Here is an 18,700-nt window from a genome sequence, read left to right on the forward strand (position 1 = left end):
TTAATGCAGGCCTTTATTTCTAGTTAGTTAACAGAATGGATCCTAAGACTTTAAGCACTACATTAACAAATTCATGAAGATTGCATTTTTTTCTAATTATGCTGTTCTAACATACAAAATACATAACAAATACTGAGATGACTTTTTTTACTACTCTTTATCCTGGGATTTCCAATAATTTAAGTCAATTTAGATAGAAACTGGTGGATATGCTACCTTTCTGAAATAAGCTAAATAAATATGTAACAAGCTTGGTGAAATCTAACCATGCCTTCTATGGTCCCACAATATTTTTTCAAAGCTGAAACAATTAAATTTGTATTCTCAGAACAATAATTCCATGACAAAGCATTTGGGGTACTCTAAGTATAAAAAGTAAAAATTATCTGGTACAACTATTTTGACCTTCACTCGGTAATATGGTGTGGAGTTACCAGAAAAAAATAATCTGTAAACTATAAACTTTGGAGAATTAATTTTACAAAGTCTAACAGGACTCATACGCACATACACTCATATGCACATGTGGATATATACAAACACAATATGCATATTCATGGATTTTAACACCTGGTTCATAAGAAAGGAGTTAAAACAGCTGTCCTCTGGGAAAAGTAACAATTTAAAAAATACTAAGCTAATTTCAATAACTATTTGGAAAGTCTATAAAGCTACAGAACAGTGATTTTTCTACACTTATAGGAAAAGGAAACACTCAAGGAAACACGAGATAAGAACCAAAGGCTTACTAAAATGTCAAATTCAAACTCTTCCAGGAATTCTCCAGTTAACTTTAACTATAAATCAGCAGTATCTTCAAAGAACTAGCAAAAAGTCTACTTAACTCTAAATATGAACTGGAAAGGGAATGGTTAACGGGTTTTCCTGAAGCATCAGTGCTGTCAGGGGAGTGGGAACCAGTATGTTAAATACCTCTGTGCAGAGACTGGCTTAGGAATGCAGAGACATAACATTTGAAACTTGCAAATGGGCATTAAGACCATACAGTAGAATATTTCCACCACACAGGTATAAAAATCATCACAAAGAAAGAGGCAAAATGAGAAGAAAAAAGGTAAATAAACAAGGAAGAGTCTCTTATTTACTTAGAAGTGTTTGGTTGTTATTTTCCTGCTGTGATGATATTATCAAATATAACTAGTTAGAGGTGATAGGAGCAAGAGGAAGAAGGAAGGAGGAGAGGGAGGGGAGGAGGAGAGGGGAGGGAGGGAGGAAAGGGAGAGAAAAAGGGAGAGGGAAAGAAGAGACAGAAGGAGGGGAGGAAAGGAAGGGGAGGAGGTGGGGGAGCGAGATGTTTTCCCCAAAATTCATCCTGCACAGTCAATACTTACCCAGGGAGCCTCAGGCAACTGAATTTATGGGCTGATTGCATGCAGAATATTCACTGAGAACTTTCTAGTTTGAAAAGCAAGTACTTTCCCCTCCAGTAACAATGTTGCAAGGCGTGGCTAGTTTCCCAGGCCAGTTCTCAAAAACTAAGTCACATTGTGGAAGTACAGTGCATTTTTACACCAGAAGCTCCTGCACTCCCTGCCAAAGGTGCTTATCTACCCTCTGGTCCCAGGTGTCTCTCCTCCCCCAAGTTTGTTTTATGAATATCTCTTCTCTGTTCTGTATTTTCAGTGTCTCTGTCCCAGGCATCCACCCAAACATGCAGAGGACTTTCCTTGTCTAAACAAATCTTTCCAGAGGATGTGGCCTCCTTAAAGCTGGCAGGATTTGCCTCTTTCCTTTCTACTTGTTTGAAAATACCAGAATCCTTTAAACTAATTTATTATTATAAATAATAGGGGGTGAACATACTAATAGCTTAATTTTTGCATATCTCAGATTATTTCTTTAGAAATAATGACATGGAACTGCTGGGTCAAAAACATACACAGATTAAGACTTTTGGTAGTACTGGCATACCTTCCATTCACAGCCCCCCAGGTCAAGTTGCCAATTTAGCTGTCTGAACTAGTAACATACTCCTAAGGGGGCTTGTTTACTTTCAATCTTAGTCCTTCCCAATCCAGGCTTCACAGAGCAGCCTGTGTCACCTACCCCATTAAAAAACTCCCCAGTGGTTTCTCCCTGGGCTTAGACTAAAATCCAATATGTTGAAGAGAGCCTAAGAGGCTGTGGGTAAAATTGCAGTATTTCCAGAATCTCTCGCCTGGCCTTAGTGCACTTCTATATCAATACGTGTTTCCAAGGGGTGGAGAGAGTAGTCCATCTCCGTATCAACAGGTAATTACAAGGGTGAGCTAGGGGCAAGTGAGGGTATATCAGGGCATATCTAGACAAGAGAGGTTGGGTGGGGTCTCTTACAATGCAGCCAGTTCTCAAGAGATACGGGAGACCAGAAATGGACAACTGCTTGTAATAAATAAATGGTTTTCTCCCACTTTATTTCTCCCTTTGACTGATTTCAGTTTCAAACGTATTTTGCCTGGGTATTTTCCCCTGGAATTACATCTGGCGGTAGTTGGGAGGACCTCTGAACACAAAATCTGTCTACGTGGGTGCAACCCTTGGGCAGGCTGGCCCTAGAGATGGTGGGGAGATGTGCAGAACCACCCCTGTAGATGATGGGGAGGCCCCAGTAGCTGCAGTAGTAGAGGATGCAGCTTCACGCAGGAGCCCCCTATTTGTGGGGCTTCCAATGAGGAGCCCCTAGTGGGGAACTGATCTAGGGTAAATATGTCCTAGAGGGGTGAGGCCTTCTCCAGAATTGGGGAAGGGTGGAGATACTGGAAGCTGTGGAATTAGCCCTCTGTGAGATAGAAGACTGCTTAAAGGCCCTGAGTGGCCATGTAGCAGCTGGGATTGTGGGACGTCTTTTTCTCGAGATAGTGGAAAGGGTTATTGAGGGGAGAGAGAGACTTCAGCAGGAGATAGACACACTTCACAGCATCGTTGGAGGAGTTGGGCAATGACTTACGGGATGCCCTTAAAAAAGAGAGACAGTTATTGAGAAGATGGGTCGTGCTCCTGGAAGACATGTTAGCAGTGAGGGAGGAGGCAGTCAGAGAATCTGCGCTGAAGGAGGCCATGGGGGAGGGAGAGGAAAGAGCTGTGCCTTCAGCCCTCAAGATGGTAGAGGAGATGTTGGGAAAGTATGAGGGGCTGGGGCTGAGGGCTGATCTGTTGCCAAGCCTCTCCCGTATTAAAGGCCCACCTGGTTGTAGTTAAGAAAATAAAAATGCAGCAACCATGGGCTCCTAAGGGGGAGGAGCTGCACCCTCCCCAGATTGTGGAGCACTCCATGCTCTGCCCCTATCCCCCTGAGCTGGTGGACATGAGCATCCAGTTTTGGCAGAAGCTGTTGGAACCTCTGTCTACTTGGCTTTTGCATCTCTGGGATATGGGAGTGGAAAACATTGTTATATTGGGTTCTGAAATGGGTAGACTGGCTTCCCTGATGACTCACCCTTCCCTCCAACAGCAGTTGCAGGGTGCCTGTCACACCTCAGGGAATCAGGTGCTTCTGGATTGGCTGACAGCAGCCATCAGGGCAGTTTGGCCTAATTAGGGTGATTTACCATACTTTTCCACGCTGGAAAATGTTTGCAGAGCTCCAGCAGGTGTTGTGGGAGCTGGACATGAAAAATACCACCTATAATATGGACCCCAGGGCCCCGATGAGGAGTTATTCACTCTAGGAATGAGAAACCTGGTGCTGCACACAGCTCCCCCATCCCTCTTTGGGTCCCTAGTGACTATTCTTGCCCCCCACATAGGGCAACCCATAAGTGAGGCTACTCGTACTTTAGCAGATCTGGGTGAGGTTGAAACAATAAGAGCATGGAAGGAAGTACAGGCTACAACTGAAAGGAGAGGTGCAAAGGGCCCCAAGAAGGTCTCGAGGACCCAGATGTGCATTGATTTGATAAAAGCCAAGATAGTCAAAGAAAACCTTGATGAGCAACACAATAGGATCTTGTTAGAACTGTGGCACCAATTAAAGCTAGAGCAGCAGTTCCAGCCACTGAGGTCCAGGACACGGAAGCTAGAGACAAAGCCCCATGTCTGGCCAGTGTCCCTGCAAGACTTTCTGGGGGACAGTACTCTGGCTCTATGGGGACCCTCAACCCAACAGGAAGACGATTGGCATTGTGGTTTGACTGGGTGGTTGGGGGCAAGGTTCCCACCTTGGGGGATGTGGTGGGGACCAGAGGCCACATGTAGAATTAGCAATTCATTGGTCACTTGTGAATGTACAAGATGTCCTGGCACTGATGGACACAGGAGGTGAATGTTTTCTGATTTATGGCAACCCTGAGTGTTCTCCTGGGACCCCTGCTGTGCAAGATGGCTATGGGGGTAAGGCAATTAGAGTGAAGAAAGCCCAAATCCCATGGGGGATAGGGTGTTTATCCCCAAAGGGATATACTGTGTACATTTCTCCCAACCCTGAATAAATTTTGGGGGTAGACATCCTGCAAGGCCTGTGTTTACAGACCACTGAAGGGGAGTTCAGACTGAGGGAACATGTGGTAAACGCAGTTCTGAGGGGACATGCTAAACACCCACTTGTAGCTCTGCCCGTACCTTGGCGAATGACAAATACTAAGCAGTATAAATTGCCTGAGGAACACAAGGAAATTGGAGAAACTACAGGAGTTGGAGAAGGTGGGCATCATAAAGCCCACTCATGGTCCTTTTAATTCCCCAGATGGCTCCTGGCATATGACCGTGGACTACAGGAATTGAATAAAGTCACACCCCCTTTGCATGCTGCTGTCCCCTCTATAGCAGCCCTTATGGACACCCCCAGTCATGAACTAAGGACATATCTTTATGCTGTGGACTTTGCTAATGCGTATTTCTCTATTGACATAGCACAGGAAAGTCAGGAACAGTTTGCCTTCACATGGGAAGGCTGGCAGTGGACATTCACTGTCCTTCCACAGGGATACCTCCACAGTCCCACCATTTGTCATGGACTTGTAGCCCAGGACTTGGCCACATGGAAGAAACCACAAACAGTGCAGCTGTTTCACTACATTGATGATGTGCTCATGTCTGATTCTCCTGCAGATTTAGAAGGGGCAGTTCCTAGACTGCTGCAACATCTACAGAAGAAAGGATGGGCTATGAACAGTACCAAGCTTCAGGGACCTGGTTTGTCTGTAAAGTTCTTGGGGGTTGTCTGGTCCGGTAAAACTAAATGTACCCCAGAAGCAGTTTTAGACAAGGTCCAGGCTTTCCCCACCCCTACCACTGTGGCAGTATTACAAGAGTTTTTGGGTCTATTGGGCTACTGGAGAATGTTTATCCCACACTTGGCACAAATTCTGAAGCCTTTTTATCCATTGGTATGAAAGGGCATCAGGTGGGATTGGGATGAGGCATGTGCAGCTGCTTTTACTGCTGCCAAGCAGGCAGTCAATGCCATATAGGCCTTGAGTGTAATGGACTCATCAAGGCCCTGTGACCTAGATGCTCATGTAACCAAAGATGGTTATGGATGGGGCCTCTGGCAACGGCTTAAACAGATGCGCCAACCTATTGGATTCTTGTCACAACTATGGGAAGCAGCAGAGGTCCAGTACACCTTGAGAGAGAAGACCTGGTTGATGTGTACCATGCCTTGCTGGCTACAGAGCCCATCACTGGAACAGCTCTGACCAAGGTAATGACCACCTATCCCACTGCAGGGTAGGTACAAGACTGGACCCAAAGGCCACAGAGTGGCATGGCACAGATGTCTACACTGGCCAAATGGGATGCATATTTACAGCAGTGTAGCACCCTCTGTACTAGCCCCTTAAGTGGAGAACTTCAATGCTTATAGGGGCCATTGAGTATACCAGTGGAAAGCAGGAAGAACTTGTTTTTGAGCCATTGGTAGCTGAAAGTCCTTATCAGGAGGGAAAAACTCCTGAAGATTCTTGGTATACAGACAGCTCCAGTCATGGGCAGCCCTTGAAGTGGAGGGCTGTGGCTTTCCATCCTAAGATTGAGACAATATGGATGGAGGATGGAGAGGGGAAGAGCAGCCAATGGGCTGAGTTTCGGGCAGCATGGCTTGTGATCACGTAGGAGCCCCCCCGTATAGTTGTCAACACTGACAGCTGGGCTGTCTATAGGGGCTTGACCCTGTGGCCTCCGACATGGTACCATGCCAACTGGATGGTCGGTCACTGCCCCCTTTGGGGACAAGAGCTGTGGTAAGTCCTATGGGCTTCTGGCCAGACTATGACTGTTACTATATATCATGTGACTGGCCATTTGCCTTTGGCATCCCCAGGGAATGATGAAGCAGACACATTGGCCCAGGTGTGCTAGCTAAAAGGAAAGCTTGCCTCTGATGTAGCCCAATGGTTACATCAGCATTTGTTGCACGTGGGGCAAAAGACAATGTAGCCTGACAGTGGTGCTTGCCGTAGACCTTTGGAGAAGTCAGCAGAGCCCTGAAGGGGTACCTTGTATGCTCTAAGTGAAATTTACACTGAGTCCTGCAGCAACATGGTATGATAGTAAAGGAGCTAATACCCCTTGTCTGGTGGCAGATAGACTATATTGGGCTTCTGCCCATATCAGAAGGATATCAGTATGCCATGACTTGTGTGGACACAGCTACTGGACTGTTGGTTGCTTTTCCTGCACGTCATGCAGATCAGCAAACCACCAAGACGGTCCTAGAGCATCTCTTTGCAGCCTATAGCCAGCCACAGGTGATTAAGAGCGATCAAGGCACCTATTTTACTGGACATGCGTTACAAGAATGGGTGCAACAATTAGGAATAAAGTGGAAGTTTCATGTACCATAAAACCCTACTGGGGCAGGCATGATAGGTATGGTGGTTTGTTGAAATCTGGCCTGAAGTTGGACACCAATAGTCTACGGGGCTGGTCAGTTCATTTATGGACAGTGCTACGGCACTTGAATGAGAAACCCCGAAAGGAGCCTTGAGCCCTGTGGATATGTTCACACACCTTGCTGCCTCTCCTATACAACTGTATGTGCAAACCAAAGAGGAGTTATTGAAGCCAGGATATGGCCAGCAGAGCAACATCCTGCTGCCAGCCCCAACTGCATTAAACCCTGGAGACTCTGTTGAGTGGACATGGCCCTGGACATCTCGACACATGGACCAGGGATGGCTGGCCCTTCTGGCATCTTGAGGTAAAGGCCTGGAAGCTGGCCTCCTGTATATTCCTGGAACAACAGCAGCGTGGCCCCCAAAGACCACAGTAGTATACCCAAAACATCTGGGAGGTAAGAGCATCTTACAGGGATATTTTGGTCTATCTTTATGGCCAGTGCATGTACCTCCCATAGCCCTATATATTGACCCATCTGTAACTCCCACAGGGAGGGGGTGAAAGTCTGGTATACTAGAGCAGGTCAAGATTCCATTCCTGCCACTGTCCTATCCCAGGACCACTCTCTCGCATGCATCCTACCTGATGGGCAACATTTGCCTATGCTGGTGTCATTAAAATGTGTATCTTATTGCCCTTAAGGTCACTGTCTTCTACAGTCCCTGTGGTCTGGACGCACTCCCTAACTGCAACTGCCATGTGATGATTTTTGAACTCCCTACCTGTTCAGCTGCTGACTGCCTATGGAGTGGGTGAGCTATGGACTTAATCTGCATAGGACTTTAAACCTAGAAGTTCTGCCACCGCAGAAGATGGGGAATGAGTAGATTGTAAGGCAAGATTTCTGGAGGGGTGGGCTGTGGGTAAAATTGCAATATTTCTAGAATCTCTCATCTGGCCTTAGTTCATCTCCATATTAATAGGTGTTTCCAAAGGGTGGAGAGAAGTAGTCAATCTCCATATCAATAGGTAATTACAAGGGCCCGTTGAGAGAGATGCAGGACGACTGCTTGTAAGAAATAAACAGGTTTCTCCCACTTTATTTCTTCCTTTGCCTGATTTCCGTTTCAAAGGTATGCTGCCCCAGGATATCCCCTCTGGAGTTAGAGGCCCTGTACTATCTGGTGTTACCTTAGCTGAAGTCCCCCAGATCCCTACCCAACCCTTCTGTTTCTTTCACTGCTAAAAAAAACCCCACAATCTTTCCTGCTCAGGGCTTTTGCACGGGCTGTTTCTTACTTGTCTACTTTTAATCTCATTAATTTCCATTCACTCTTTGGCTTTACTTTAATTCATCAGAGACATTTCAAATCTCAATTAGGAACCACTAGTTCTGTTCTTTCACAGCACTGCATTTTTTCTCTGGAGTGCTCATTGCAATTTGCAAACCTATCCATACCTCCACAAAGTGCAAGCTCTATGAGGGCAGGGACCAGTGTTTTATCTATTGCTATATATGCAATATCTATCAGTGTCTGCCTTGTAACAGGTATTGAAACAAATACTAAACGAATGATCATTTATTAACATCTCTGACAGCCCTAAAGACCTTCCTAGTTTTAAATTTTAATCACTACTCATGTTAATCTTTTTATAGTTTGTATTTACTTAAGACTAAGTTTGCAATTTTAGATGTTATTCAGTAGAACAGTTTTTATTCCTAAATTAATTTGCAAATGTAACCCAAACTATTTTGTCTTTACAGTAATAATTACATATAATTAACCCTAAAATTTGTATTTTTTCACATTTTAATATCTCTGAAATCTGAATGCCTCTTTACACTTAAGTGTTGTTATAATTTAATTAGCAGGTTTTTGTTTCCTTTCTTCAGGTATATAAAATAATGGTACAGTTTACAACCAATGGGATCTTAGTGTCAATGAAATACACAGTATATCCTATTTTACTTGCTAGGAAAAGTTTCATGGTAACTCATTTTCATCTCTCTCTGAAACAGAAACCAAACTAGGAAGAAAAACAAGTTTTTCTTATGTACTTTTATTGTTTTGTTCTAATATAGTCTTCATAGATTAGATATATATAGGGTTTTTATTTTCATCAGATGTGTATATGCATGTGTGTATAGCAGCAATTTGTTTTCTTTTCCAATTAATGTTAGAGCTATAACAGGAAACTTGTTTTTTAACACAAACTAATCTAGACAGTTGTTAAAATCACCAGTTAGAGATTAAAAGGGTTCTCTCCATTTTGGTTAAATATGAGTGTGGAGAGTTACTTTTGTCTTGTATATTATCTAGAACCATCCTGTTATTTTATCTAAAATAATAGCTTATTTATTTCTGGCTTTCTAGCAAAACGAACATGTATTTCAGAAAATTACTTTGAAGATTAAAAAAATTAAATTTTATCCAAATAAATATGAGAAACTTAAACATTGTTACAGATTAAGCTTTATCTTCCTTTCCTGTAATTACTCAGAAAACATGAGGTTTCTTTTTGGTTTCTCAACATTCCTCAGAACAATCTGTGATTGACCTAGAGCTTCAAAGAACCTTTCCCTGCTGAGGTTAGGTTTCTAATCTAGGTGCTTTCTAGACCTATGGAAATAATCTGCTAAAAAACTATATGCTTCAAGGGACCCTTCTCAGTGAAGGGCTTTGTCCTCCCTTTAGCTGAGCTGTTGTGGTTCCAGCCATTGTTGATTGGGCTCTCCTTTGTAAATCTCCCCTCCCTAGACTTCTAGATGACCTTTTCCTAGTTCTGCTTCTAACACTGACTAACCTCACTGGTATCATGTACTAGACCCTCTTCCTGGAGCTCCTTAAATGCTAGCTGCTGCCCTTTTCTCTCAGCATGAAAACACTCCCTTATTAATAAGCACACCAAGATATTTCATACCTCCTCACCTTTGCAGTTGATTTTTCTCCTGATGGAATACCTTTCGTCATCTCATTCCTTCAGTAAAGAATTTCCTACCATCATTTTATGGAAGTTAACCACTCCCTCCCAGCACACTAATATTAATTATAATAAAGCATGAACTTGAATATTTGTGATAAGTATCTGCTTCCCTCACCACACTGGGAGCTCTTCCAGGATAGGCTTCAACATCTAATTCATTTTTCCATCATCAGCGGCAAATGTCCAGGACAAGGCACAAAAGTCACCAACATGAAAATGAAGCCACAGAGTCTATCTAGCCAGAGCCACCTCACCTTCTGAGAGTGGCGTCTGAGGTTCAGGACACTATGCTTTATACCTCTGCACCCATCTGCAGTCCTCAGTGGCCCTGGTGTAAGAATGTGCCCTGGTTCAAGGACGTTCTCTACTAGATCTCTGTATGGGAATCTGTATGCAGATACACAGACAGTGTGGTTGCAAGAAGAATGGCACCAAAAGACAGAAAAAAAGCAAATTAGTAAGTGAGAGCAATGAGACAGAAATAAGAGACAGAAATTAGTCAGAAGGAAGAAGCAATTAGAGATGGAGAGAAGGGATGAAGTGGTAAAGGTGAGCATAAGACCTGCACCTGGGTCCCCCGAAATGCCATCAGATGATGAGAGCTACTCCTCAACCTTCCTGCATGGTGAACAGCCAAGCTCTGCAGAGGCAACATGAGTACACTGCAATGAAGGAAACTTCACTGGTCCTTTACTTTGCACTCAAACTCTAACATGTCTCTCTTCTCTGCAACCCCAAAGAGCCTGACTAAAACACTAATTCAGCACACTGCCCTGGCACACAGAGGATATTTGATAAACTCAAAAATAGAATTCTACCAAGTTTATTACAATTTTTAAAACGTGTTTTTTAATGGCTCATCTTTAGCATGGAAATATTACATTGCTCCACAGCTATTTATATGGAGAAGTAACTGCTTAACTTATATCATAATAAAGTTACAATCCAGGAAAGGTATTTACATATTTGCATATTACAATATTACATGTAAATATTTGCAAGTATTTACATACACTTCACCCTCCCAACAACCCTCTGAGGTTGTTACTGTCCGAGGCTTGGAGAGGCTGGGTTACATGCCTAGGCCACACAGTTTGTAAGTAACAGGACCAGGATTAAAGCCCTGGTTGATCTGACTCTGAAGCCTGTGCTCTTCATTGGTATGGCAGGTCACTGTCAGGTCTGATTGTTTTTACAAGTCAGCATCAGATATTTATGCTGATATCTATCTGATGAGATTACAATGAAGTTTAAACAAGTTTTTACAATAACAACTATTTTTAGAATTAAAGAAGCACATAATTCTGTTCATTAGTAGAGTACTTGACTGTAATAGGAATAACAAAGACTATAATGACCTTTCTTGAAATTAAAAAAACCTTCCTTGAAATTAATGAGGTTTAACTTTAGTATAAACATTTATGCAGTACAGACTACTGACAAGTTCATATAGAGAGAATCTCAATTCTCTTGGTATCTAAGGACTATCAAAGAACCCTGGAAAATACACCTTTTTATTTGGGACAGGCACAATCCAGAGCCACCCAAGTGAGGTTCACTTGCGAAGTTTTCAAAGCAGCAGGAATTCATATACTAAACCCACAAGCTTTGTTACAAAGGGAAAAACACAGTCAGGGAGGAACTATCTTTAAAAACAACTAGTTCATTGTGGGACCCTTAAATAAAATATAAGTTTCCAGGTAACAGGTAAGAGAAGGAATGCCTGCAGTAAGGATACGGAGAGGGTATGGTGAAGCTAAAGGCCCTGTTGTTAACAGAGACTAACAATTCCGTTCTGTGGCCAGGGCGCTGATGATCCACATGGGTCATCTCAATCAATTCTCATGAGTTGGTACTCTTACTATATCCCATTAGCAGATTTTAAAAAAATGAGGTTAAATTACATGTCTAAGGTGATAAAGTCTGCATGTGAAAAATGCAGGATTCAAACTCAGATACGAATGATTCCACATTCTCATTTCTAATTGGGCAAAAGGAAAATGGGTGTTTACAAGTGCTTAAAACTCGACCTAATTTGAGGTGCAAATATCTGTATCTAAATACTGGCACAACTCTGCTTTCCCATAAGCTAATTTCTCCAGATATGTATTGTCATTTGCAACTACTGGTCTCTTTTCCCTTTTCTGAGCAAGAAGGACTAGTAAGATTATTGGTAGGGGCAACTCTTCCATCTTTATGTAATGCAACATTTACAACATACCTAATTTTACATAAGAAATAACAGTATATAAAAATGGTTCACATGAAAATTAGTCCCCAAAAGATTTTATTCCAGGTTATGCTCAGTGACATCTGTCCCTGAGACCTAATAATGATGGCACAACTTCTCTGTATTTACAAGAAACAAGCAACTACATTTCTCCCTCCTAAGCAATAAATACCCTCCCTTTAGCACCAACAAAGGAGGCTGATTTCTTAATATGGGTATGGCCATGGTATAATCAGTTTTATAACACAGGGAATCTCTATCAGAAATCTTTATCTGGGGTGACAGAGGGGAAACTAGTTATAGTATTGTGCAAACCGTTCTGTTTATTAGTCCTTTGAGGTATACAGGCATAGCATTTCACCCTCAAAAAGCTTCTTAGTATCTATGAGTCTATTGCTATTTTGTTCATTTGTTTAGTTTTGCTTTTAGATTCCACATATAAGTGAAGTCATATGGTATTTGTCTTTCTATGCCTGGATTATTTCACTTAGCATAATACCCTCTAGGTTCATCTATGTTGCAAATGGCAAGATTTCTTTCTTTTTTATGGAGGAGTTGCAGTGGGTTGGTTTAAATAGCTGAAGGGGATGAAGAGGTACAAAATCTCAATCACAACATAATTTAGTCACAGGAATGAAAGTACAGCATAGAGAAGACAGTCAATAATTCTGTAACATCTTTCTGTGTTGAGAGATAGTAGTAACCACACTAGTTGGGGGTGAATATTTAATAATGGAGGTAACTGTTGAATCACTGTGTTGTATACTTGAAGCCAATATCATACTGTATAACTATACTTAAAAAAAGCTTATGTTCTGGTTAGCCACATCAAAAGCTGAATAATATGGAGGTCAAATAACAAAAGACAATAATAAAACTTACTATCAACTACCAGAGATTTTTATTGCTTTATATTTATAAATTATTCTAATTGTCATGTACGTACTAAAATCAATTTATCTGACATCTTGGATTAGTTTCTATTAATATATCATCCCATTTGAGTTTTAAGGTCAAAATTATTCTCCAGCAAAAAATTACAGGATCTTGAAAAGTAGAACGCATTATAGGAACATGAAGAGCATGTATGAAATTAACCAAAACTAAGCCAAAAGAATGTATTCATGGATAGTCATACTGCAAAAGCTCACTCACTAGCAGACCCAAGCCAACCCACCTAGCCAAGGATAATGCAAGTTTTCTGAAGGCAGGGCCTTTCCCCTGGCATGTCCTACAGCTATGAACAAAGCACCCAAAGCAGCAGATGCCATGGGCTAGGTAAGCAGTCAGTGATTCAGAGTCGGAGTAGCAGGTATCACTTCTTATTAACAAAGATCCATGCAGATGTGTACCCAGCACGCATAATGGATACACACAGCCTGTTTAACCCATGACTTCTACCACAAATTAGTACCTTGGGGACATTTAAACAATTTCAGTAGAACAGGAGGAATATTCAAAAGGTTTTCCTACTTCTAAATTAGTGATCTATAAAAGACTGTTTTAACAGTCGTGCAAATATAACAACAGGGAGTTCACAACAGGCAGAGATATACTAGGCAATATCAAACCACTCATAAAGGTAGCAACTCTATATGGAACTATTTTTTTTAAGTCAATTTCCTTTGACTTAGTTTATAGCATAAACTACATGCCTCAAACCTCCCTTTAGAGAAGACAAGTGAATCAAAAAGAAAACTGTGTTTTAACTGTATAGTTCTCCTACACTGTATGTTATTATATGTATTCTAGAAAAGTATGAATATATTTAAAGCAATTGCTATTCTACAGAATACTGAATAAACTCTCAGGGATTGATAAATAAATTATTCCTGGTAATTATATCTCAACATGCTACAAATTCAGACACTGCTAAAATATATTTTTTAAATGTACATAAAATATTGATAACTACCAACTAGGATACTATTATGATAAGTAGAGGATACATTATTAAGTGAAGAAAGAAAGGAGATTCTAGGTTGTTTTCTTTTATGAATTCATTTTTGTGTAATTCTACTCAAGACAATTTTGTGATTAAATGGCACCTTTCTTGATCACACATAGTCATAGGAATATTCAAATATAAACTTGATAAAACTGCCTTGCAGGAAAAGTAAATCTTCAAAAATTAACATACAAACATTTTGGGTGGACTTCAATAGCCTCCAAATTTATTAATGCATATAAGGTAAAAACACCAAGCCTAGACTTTCAGATGGACATGGTTATGTATGAGTAGATACCATCAAACTAAAGGGGCTGAGTTTCCTGTGGCTGAGACCCAGATAAACCAAGAGAAAGAGAATGAAAAATGATTTTCTAAATCATCCCGTTAACACCTGCCTAGTCCCAGGAAGAATATAAAGCAGCAGTGAAAAAACTTTGTTAATAAGTTTCCTTGGTACATCCATGTCTCTTAGAAATGTAGCTGGAAGGTTCCATTATAAGCCATCACATTCAAATTATTAATGTACCACAAACAAATCAATCTAATATACCATCATTCAATTACAGAACCAAGATGTTCTACCCAAATTTGAAAAAAAGAATCATTCTTCTCTCTAAATGTGCCAATAGATGACTATAAAAATCAACAAATTTATATGAGAATGAAAGTGACTATGTATACCTTATCAAGGCAGAAGATACAAAAGATAATAATCACATGTATTGACAAGTGTGTAACTGACCAGTTCAGAATATGCCCAGTGCAATATAAGTTAAAACTTGCCAGAAGGAGAAGATAATTCAAACAGCTTAAATATACAGCGAGATGAAGAGGTTGAAAGGCAGCCACACAGAGACAATGAAGAATATGCAATGACTATTAAACTGCTAGGAATTTTAAAGAAAACTGAAGGAAATAAGACAAAATCAAGTTAACAATCAGGTTAGTAAGGAAATGAAAATCCTAGAAGACTAGCAATTTGAAATCAGAATTTTTATTTTTATTTTTATAGCAGTTGAAGAGTGAAACCAGGGAAGGTGAAGGCAACATCTCTTCACATCAGCATGCTCATATGTGCATGTAAAAACCAACCAGACTAAAGTGAAACCAACATTTGTCAGTTCTATGACTTAAGACTCAAGTTCAATGAAATTCTATTCACAAATTATGAACTAAAATTTTTGATGGTACTGTGCAGACAAGTGAAAATTATAAAAATGGTCAGAACTGGGCAGAAATGAATTTTGTGATTATTACTAAGACATCATTTTATAAAATATATGAAAATCTTGGTGACAGAAAAACAATGAATGCTGTTCTGCTACCAATGATAGACAAAACAAATGGACTGAAAAGTTATGAACTGTTACTGGAATGTTTATTACTTCAACTAAATATTTTTCAAAAATACTTTTCTTATTTGGTATTTTCTCATCAAAATCACCTTTCTAACAATATTTCTAAAGACTACTACTCTTCCACCAATCTTCCAGGGGAAAGATTTGCACGATCTTTTTCCTCTCACTCATGAACTTGGAAGATCCACCTTGTTTAAAGCCAACTATTTTCTGAGAGCCAATGTTTACAGAGGCAGATTACGATACGGTCCCATTTCGTATTTGTTCCTTTCCAACAAAAACCCATGAAAGTGTCAAACACTTTTAAGCCTGTAGACTTGTATTCTTTTGATATTCAGTGCTAAAAATTCCATCGTTTATTCCTTCCTTTGTTGTGTCCTTGATAGTTGACCAAGAACCTTTAGAAACCTTTAGGGGGAAGAAATGGGACAAATGAGTATCCTTTTCCTTAAGTGTTGAACATGGATCAGAAAGCAAGGAAAAGGATGCAAAATTTTTTTATAGTGTTTGGCTAAATGTGCATTTCCTTTCAAGAATTCCCCTTTTGTGCTACTTGACAAATTTAGGGTTAGGAATGTCTAAAAGACAACTGATACATTAATGTCGTAAGCTTTAACACAACATTAGAGAAGCAGATGGAACTTCCTACACCACTACTGTGCGGCAGTTTTCATCAAAGCAGTGCATCCTGTTCTGCAAGAGCACTGGTACACAGCTCACAGCACAAAGCAGGTCTCAGGGGGTGGTGGAGATGGCTGCTCCTTCACCATTTTGGTTTTCATCAAAAAGATACCAAGTCAGTGTCATATGGAGGCTTTGCTGTGTGGTTGTTTTTTTTTTTTTGGACTTTCTCCAGTGGGTGTGTGACTATATTTTTACTAAGTCAATTATATTTAAAGAAATGTGGCAGCTCAGTTTGAGTATTCGAAGGAATCAGATGAACAAAGCTAGTAATTGGGAAAGTGATGTTACTGTACATATTCCCCTCCATAGTTTAAGGAAAGTGCCTTAAAGTTAAATATGTAACATTTTGAATGAGCACTTTCTATGTTAATAAAAACCCCTGGGCGGTTTTTAATGTTCCCAGATTTATGGAAAAGAGAATATAGTGCTGAATTAGAGCACAAAGCCCTCTTACAGCCTCTGCTAGGAGAATGATTTCTTTCAAACTCCACAGAACAGCTGGTACTGTTTCTATAGTACTTCCTTCTAGCTGGTGGAAAGGCATGTTAACTGGGATGCTCAGAATGAGGAAGAATGACTTCTTGACAAATGTAGCTTTTCTTCTCTATGCTTTTAAAGCTAGAAAAACCACTCTGTTTAATGAATGTTGGCACACCTACTAAGTGTAAGCTTTGGACTAGGCAACAGTGATACAAATACAGAGTGGGATAAAGAAATAAAAGATAAACAAGATAGGATCTCTATCCCTCCAGGAGCTTAGTCTAACAGAACAGAGAAAATACAATGCCATCTCTGCTATGATAGAAGTATTTCAGTATAGCACAAATAGCTGCAAGGATAGAGTGGACCTCCATCCTTAATTTTATTTAGGGGAGTCCTGGAAAGATCCACGCAGGAGGTGATGCCTGAATAATTTTAAAGGAAAGAACAGGAGTGGCAGGCATGGAGCTGATGAAGGCTGAAAGGGAATTTTCCAGACAAAAGAAATAGCTTTGGTGAAAATTATGTTCTATAAAATATAAACAGCTTATTACTCTACTAGATAAAATGAGGGAAAGTGGGTTTATTTAGAGATCTATGTGTATCATAGTACTCCAAGAGGAAAAATAAAGAGGGTAAACTTACTTGGTATAGAAGTTCATTTTAGTCGAACACCTTTCGTAAAGTAGTGGTCCTTGGAATATATATACTCTGAAAAATATGTACTGGATCATCTCTACAGTCCCTTCTGGCTCAAATTAGCCATTATGTCTAAGAAGGAAAATCCAGAGACTAAACTAACACCAGTGGTCTTATGGTCTTAATATAAGACTTCTTGAGCTATCACAAAATACAGCATGTCTTTAGTGCAACTATGCCTCCAAGAATTCAAATTATGGGGGGGAAAGATTATTTGACAGTCAGTTAGAAAGACTGGCAAAAACCACCTGATACATTCAGGTGTGAGACATTCAAAGTTGGCCCAGTGTAACCACTTGCAGAGGCCAGAGTCTGTCACTAAGATTTGTCCCTGGTCAGTCCACTCACTCTCTGTCAAGGACTTAGGTCTGGGGTAAAGAAAAAGAAGGTATCAGACAAAATGCAAGCCATTTTCTCTAAAAATCTCTATATGCCTAGAGGAAAGCCCCAGAATATGGGATAAGAAAGGGCCCTGGGGCACAGTCCTCACATCATTGCAAACCCCACAGTGGAAGCACTGGTTTGTCTTTGCCACAGATGGTAGTCCTGGCAGTGGTTGGCGGGAAGCAGGTCAGAGCAGGAGCAGCACCAGCGACTAGCAGAGGCAGCAAGACCAACATGGCTGTGATCACTGAGGAGGCAGTGCTGTCCAGCGACGGCTATGGAACAACTGACCAAATTCATTCACCAGCACGTGCGAGACCAACCATATTGGGGAGTTTAGGAAGTACTGGGGGTCTGTTAGGGGTCACCCAAGCCCATAAAATCTGGGTCATGTACACAGCAAAACCAAAAGGACTTCTTAATCAATAGAGATGACATAGCTTGAAGGATATGTTCCTAAGATAGAGTAAATAAAGTAAAAAGTCAGATCACAAACATTATCAAGAAGTATGTCACAGTGCTCAGGGGCATGAGCTCTGGAGCTGTACTGCCTGGGTTCAAATATAAGGTCTGACACTAGCTGTGTGGCTCTGGCCCAAGTTATTTAGCCTCTCCCTCAATTTCCTCTCTGGAAAATGGGGATAACAATACCTATCACACAGAGTGGCTACTAGGATTAAGTAAGTTAATATATATGTAAAGTGCTTAAAAGGAAGTTATCCTCCCTGATTTCCTCCCAATAGTTTCTTCTATAAAATGGAGATAATAGCCAACATTTTTGACGCACTTCCTATGTGCCTTTCACTGTTTTAAGCCCTTTGCAAACAGTTATCACCTCCTAGAGTTTTAAAATGAATGAACACATATGAAGCACTTAAAACAATGCCAGTACATGCTTAAGAACACAATAAATGTAACTCCTACAACAACTGCTATTACTATTATTGGTGGCAATGATGATGATTAAAGCTACTTTTTACAGAGCACCTCCTCTGTATTAGGTGCTTACTACACGCTGTCCATACAGTGGATCTAACTCTCACACAGGCTACAAGGTAGTAAAAACTCACATCATCTTCACTGTGGGGATAAAAAACTCTTGCACAACGATTAAGCAACTTGACTGACAATCTGCAGTACATGGGAATTCTG

General features: G+C 40.7%; 1 protein-coding gene and 1 long non-coding RNA gene across 6 annotated transcripts in view; one reads left to right on the top strand and one right to left on the bottom strand.

The window, feature by feature from the left end:
* The window catches only part of LOC118973140 (uncharacterized), an 84,468-nt gene that overhangs the window by 59,548 nt on the left and 6,220 nt on the right, over positions 1 to 18,700 (top strand). The window contains exon 3 of one of the 2 annotated variants that reach the window (XR_012130961.1): positions 5,047 to 6,719. The exons of the other annotated variant lie outside the window; for it this stretch is intronic. This is a non-coding gene — a long non-coding RNA (uncharacterized lncRNA). Of the gene's footprint in view, positions 1 to 5,046; positions 6,720 to 18,700 lie in introns of those variants that run through there. 2 annotated transcript variants of the gene reach the window in all.
* The window catches only part of MAP3K1 (mitogen-activated protein kinase kinase kinase 1), a 78,184-nt gene that overhangs the window by 32,341 nt on the left and 27,143 nt on the right, over positions 1 to 18,700 (bottom strand). The window lies entirely within an intron of this gene.

The sequence above is a fragment of the Manis javanica genome, chromosome 1 (assembly GCF_040802235.1).
Source record: "Manis javanica isolate MJ-LG chromosome 1, MJ_LKY, whole genome shotgun sequence".
Taxonomy (NCBI): domain Eukaryota; kingdom Metazoa; phylum Chordata; class Mammalia; order Pholidota; family Manidae; genus Manis; species Manis javanica.